Raw genomic sequence first — 6,000 nt, 5'->3', positions numbered from 1 at the left:
CTACAGTATCATTGAGTTGTCAGTGCTGTTATGTGTTGAAAATCATTTCAAGTATTATTGCTCACAATTGTATTACATTGAGTACATCTTACTGTTATTCACAAAAAGTGTCTGTTTCCATTGGAGCTCATGTTTTTATCTAAAGTACAAGTCAAATATTGTGAAGAACAAACCCAAACCACATAGAGTTATAACTATCTTCTGTGATGCCATAATTATACATGTTCAGATTACAGATTGTGAGCTCGCTACATAGAATTCATGCATCTCTGTCTATGTGCAGTGAAGTTAATCTGTTTCGTGCAGAACATAATCTGTATTAGAAATTTATTGATGTTTTAGGCCATCATAGATTTGCCTAGAATGCTGGGCTTTTTGTTGGTCAGATTATCACATTGTGTGATGGGAAATGCACCCAGTTGCAGAGGAGGGGAGGAATTGCTCTGCCTGCAAGGCTCCGATAACGGGAGCGAAAATGGCATCTTCGTTAGAGAAAGTAAATTAAATTGACAGGGCTTGGTGTTTAAAATAGCTGGGACAGAGGGGCAGAGCCTTGACTGATAGGCAGCTTCCCAAATCTCTGATGTTTATCAGTTCTTTGAGAGTGCAGTTTTAGCACCATTTTAGTCATCAGGATTTTTGTGCTGTAAGTATTTCATCTCTCTGTAGCAGTGACGGCATGGTCATTCAAGCACACAAAAACATATTTTTTAGTATATCATTCATACTGGCTCAAGCATCATTCTCATGGTATGTATCCTTGTTTGTGTTTCTTGTACTGTAATTATGCCACCGTCCTAAGGTTTAGCATTGAAGCTAGTTTAGGTTATGATAATACCATGGCTACCTCATCATATCCAGTTCCCAATTGGATCATTCAACCCCTACATCTCCTCTGAAATTCTTACCCAAGTCATTGCTGTAAATTACAATGTGTTCGAATTCAACTTGGTATACTACTGAGGGTTAATTAAACTACTGACTTAGTGAAAGAAAGCATACAGTATAATACATGGGTATTATTATATTGCCTTACCATTTCATCATTTTAATTACTGTTTTTTCGATTGTTCATAAAACTACTTAATTACTAATCCCTTGTCTCTCCCTCTGGATCACAAGTCGACACTGACTCAAATATGATATTCCCATAGGAAAGTGTATGATGAAGGCTCTCTTGGTTCATCAACGCTAACTGGAGGGTCTTATTACATTATACAACACTAAACTGAGCGAAACCAAACTTAATATATGATGCACTTTAAACCAAGATTAAAATCTCCTCAGCTAACAGTGGTATTGAACCAGGCTGATGTCGTCTACATCCAACGAATAACAGACAAACAAAACTGTAAGGATCACAACCAGCCTTTCAAGTTTGCAGCAGTCAGAGTTTCTTTAGGTGTATTAGAGTGTTAAGTCAACGTTTTATGTGATACCCCCTTCCACCTAACCTCATTCACAACAAGGTTACCGTCCACCTAACCTCATTCACAACAAGGTTACCGTCCACCTAACCTCATTCACAACAAGGTTACCGTCCACCTAACCTCATTCACAACAAGGTTACCGTCCACCTAACCTCATTCACAACAAGGTTACCGTCCACCTAACCTCATTCACAACAAGGTTACCGTCCACCTAACCTCATTCACAACAAGGTTACCGTCCACCTAACCTCATTCACAACAAGGTTACCGTCCACCTAACCACATTCACAACAAGGTTACCGTCCACCTAACCTCATTCACAACAAGGTTACCGTCCACCTAACCTCATTCACAACAAGGTTACCGTCCACCTAACCTCATTCACAACAAGGTTACCGTCCACCTAACCTCATTCACAACAAGGTTACCGTCCACCTAACCTCATTCACAACAAGGTTACCGTCCACCTAACCTCATTCACAACAAGGTTACCGTCCACCTAACCACATTCACAACAAGGTTACCGTCCACCTAACCTCATTCACAACAAGGTTACCGTCCACCTAACCTCATTCACAACAAGGTTACCGTCCACCTAACCTCACTCAGAATAAACAACAGGGAACAGACCTCTGCTCTCAGCATCTCTGGCATTTTTATTTTATTTTTTACGTATATCTGAAAACTCTGAAAATGTAAGCAATTTCCCTGCTGATGAACTTTCATATCATCATCAGTCAGAGATGTCTCACCTGAACATTTCTACCATCAATATTTCAGAGATATTTTGTGATAGTCTTCTTTTGAATGCTGGTGTGATGAGCTGTGATGGTGATGGATATCTGGAGCGGTTCTTTTCCGCACTCTTACAGGGCCTAATTTCACCAATGGAAAATGTCCACATGTACATTTTCTGTGAGCACTCTTGTTGAAATGCAATTTTCAACTGTAATGGACATGTTAAAAACAATAGGAGATAAAAGGGTGCAATTTCCAGAAAATAAATATAAGACATAAAACTCTGAATTAATCCCATCCATGGCCCTACTCTCTTAATAATAATAAAAACATGTAAACCCCACAGATTCCCCAGATATGTGTTTAACTTGGGATAAAGGTGAGACAAGTGGGTAAATTAGTTTGTTCTAGATCCAGCCATGGGACGATTTTTTATTGAGAGAATGGTCGGGTGCCTGGAACATAATTAGAAATTATTTGTAGACTGCAAATTGACCGCAAAAAGCTGAAACAGATATAATATTTGAGCAAAACAAAATCATTTAAAATCTTGCTTACATTTGTATACAATCACTTGTCTGGTTCGAAATATATAATTTATTGACTTATACACACAGTACGAATTACAATGACTAATACCTGCAATTTAGTTGCAATTTGTCAGTTGATTATACATTTTTTTTCAGCTGCAAATTACCCTGGAAGGTGGCACTTGATGTCCAGACTTATGTCAAATTGGTCACCAACCCATGATCTGTCACTTTAAATGTGCAGCTTGCGGGCAATTCCAGAACAGCTACGTTAACCCGAGTACGTTGACGTCACTAACTTTTACCAGCAGCTCTGTGTTGAGGAGATGAGAGGACGGAATGAGAGTGTGTTGATGTGATATCGCCGAGGACCATTTTACAGGACAGGCTGATAAGTATCGTGTTGTTAGGTAAGTAAGTTGATCCTTTTCATGCATCTTTGGCTAGCACTTTTCAACAGTTTTGTGTTCGGATGCTTAGTCGCATCATGTTTGTGTAACCTTTTTGTTGTTTACTCTTCAAAACACTTTCGCGCAGCCTAGTGAAGAATAAGGATTCACTTCTTGCAAGTGCAACATGTTTACATTTATTTTAGGCCATTCTATGTCAACCACATCCACATTTTGCACGGTGATGTTGTCAAGAAACTTTGCACCGCGTGCGGACAGACAGGTTATTATGCTTCAACACGGCTGCGGAACGTCAAGTGCAAGTAGAATTGAAAGTTTGACTACTGGGAGACATAACGTCACGAGGCAGCGGCATCGCCAATTCGTTAATTGGAATTATGTGCCACAACTGCATGCATATAAATCAAGTCACCAGCTCAGTGTTTCAGTTGTTTTTTATTTTCATTGCTGCAGTTTATAGATACCAGTTATAACTCTGTTACGACATGGTCATTTTCACTCTGATATACTGCTTAAAAGCATTTGTTTATCGATTTCTCAGACTTTCAGATAACAAACATGTCATTGCCATCCAAATTATACATTCCACAGCTGATTAATAAAATATTATTGCTGTTACTACTAGTCTACTACTAACGTTACTAGGACCTGTTTTCAATAATGGTGATATTTCTGTTTGCAGATATCCCGTTAATAATCGTTGTCACTCAGCAAGCTTTATTTTTCACACTGTTCACTATGGTGCCTTCACTTCACAAGCCTATTGCTACTTGCTGGTCAATACGTTGTACTATTTCCTCCATGGGGGAAGTATTTTGTAATATAATTGGATCACTCATCCAGTGGTTGGGCAGTGTAGAGATAAATACTTTGGGCACTGTAGTTTTCACCTTAGAGCAAAAGAGGAAGTCTGAATGGAAATGACATGCAGTCATTTTCCTCTCAGAGAGAACAGGTTTTGGCTTTTATTGTCAGATTTAACTCTGTCCACTAGACTTGAGGACATGTGGTTAGTATAAGCATGTCTTTGTTGGCATATTTCACATGGTAAAAGTACTGTCGGATGCTGTCTGTGTCCTATTCACCTGCCATGTCTCATACATCATTTCTATTGATGTAGATTTTGATCACTGAAACAGTATTGTACTGTCTCTGTGGTCGTTTGATGACTTGATTGACTGGTTTATTAGGAAATATCTCCACCTCCCAAACAGTGTGTGCTACACACTGCCCATTACCTGAGAAACAAGGATATCTACAGTATATAGCCTACCGTATCTGGGAAAACAATGTTTCCATTGTGATGAACTTGTTTTGGTAAAGTGCTACCAACTATTTCCCAAGCCTTGTTGCTGTTCTAAGATCTCAGAAGATGCTTTTGTTCATCTCATCACGTGTTCCATTTTGTTAACACACATTTTAGTCAATCCCAGTTTGGCCATTATGTAGCAGAAGCCTACTGGAAACTGATATTTTCAGCTTTTTGTGTGTGCCACTTGAGCAGCTCTTAATGCCATGTGTGATGCCTTTAGGCTTTTATTGTACACAGTAAATTCAGAATTAAATTAAGGTCATAATATAAGCAAGGCGACAAAGAACCCAATCTTATTCAGCTAAAACTCCCTGAACTGACATGTAGACTACAGTGTGCCACCGCAGTATGGTTGTGCTCGGTTTAGGAACGTTCCACTGAATTATACCGTTCTGATTAATGCTGAGCTCTGTGAAGGATGCACTTGAAACAAGTCAAGCGCTGTCAGTCAGTTGTGTGTTGTTGTCTGCAATGGCACTTGTTTGAAGTGCAGTAGAGGGATGATAATCACAGTAATTTAGGTTGACACAGGTTTGGTAGAGTTACTCAACAGTTGAGTGTGCAGATCTGATCATAGGCGTATAGGTTAACTCAAAGTTGTCCTTTTCGTTCTCTTGCTTCCTAGATCTTAGTCTTGACTAGCCTAAATGTTTTTTGGTAATTTGATTCATCACATTTTTTTCTGATGTTTTAAATGTTAGAGAATGCTGTGTCTGGCAATAATTGTCTTCAGAATGTCATTTTAGACGGTGACTAATTGATACGTTTTTAGGGTTGGGCAGTATCCAGATTTTCATTACGTCAAACAGTCCTTCTGTCATATCGGGATATACGGTATTATCGGCTTATACACAAGGGGACACCAAAAAACGCAGAAAAAACCTATTGGGAGGCTATTACCAGAATGCTAACAAAATTAGCACAAGTAATAGTGAATTTCCGTGGTAGCTGCTAGGGTTGTAAAATTCCGGGAACGTTCAATAAATTCCCTGGTTTTCCTGAAATCCCGGTTGGAGGAAACCAGGAATCAGGAGGGCATAAGCAGGAAATCTGGAATCTTCCAAAACAGGATTTCTGGAAAGGATTTTTTGAAAGTTCCCAGAATTGTGCAACCCTAGTAGCTGCTACCTAAATCTGCAAATGAGAATAAATTAATTGCAAAGACAGGCATTTCAGCTCATAAAGTTAAGCATACAGTGCATTCGGAAAGTATCCAGACCCCTTGACTTTTTCCACATTTTGTTACGTTACAGCTTTATTCTAAAATAGCTAAAAAAATCCCTCTCATTAATCTACACACAATATCCAATAATGACAAATCATAAACTGTTTTTTAGATTTTTTTGCTAATGTATAAAAATACAAACAGAAATATCACATTTACATAAGTATTCAGACACGTTAGCTACAAACCCTGTAGCTACTGATGGGTTCTGACTTCTAAACTTGAAATATTGTTACACGGAACTCAAACCGGCTGCACACGTGCGCCATCGTGCGCTATCATGCATACATTTATTTTGTCCCCCTACACCAAACGCGATCACGACACGCAGGTTAAAATATCAAAACAAACTCTG

General features: G+C 38.9%; 1 protein-coding gene across 2 annotated transcripts in view; it reads left to right on the top strand.

The window, feature by feature from the left end:
* The first annotated feature begins 2,984 nt into the window (after positions 1-2,984).
* The window catches only part of LOC139539166 (PTB domain-containing engulfment adapter protein 1), a 172,450-nt gene continuing 169,434 nt past the window's right edge, over positions 2,985-6,000 (top strand). For both annotated transcript variants that reach the window (XM_071342017.1, XM_071342013.1), the window contains exon 1: positions 2,985-3,108. The gene's annotated coding sequence lies outside the window, so the exon portion shown is untranslated. The remainder of the gene's footprint in view (positions 3,109-6,000) is intronic.

This window comes from Salvelinus alpinus, chromosome 14 (assembly GCF_045679555.1).
Source record: "Salvelinus alpinus chromosome 14, SLU_Salpinus.1, whole genome shotgun sequence".
Classification (NCBI taxonomy): domain Eukaryota; kingdom Metazoa; phylum Chordata; class Actinopteri; order Salmoniformes; family Salmonidae; genus Salvelinus; species Salvelinus alpinus.
This window is presented reverse-complemented; position numbering and strand designations above follow the sequence as displayed.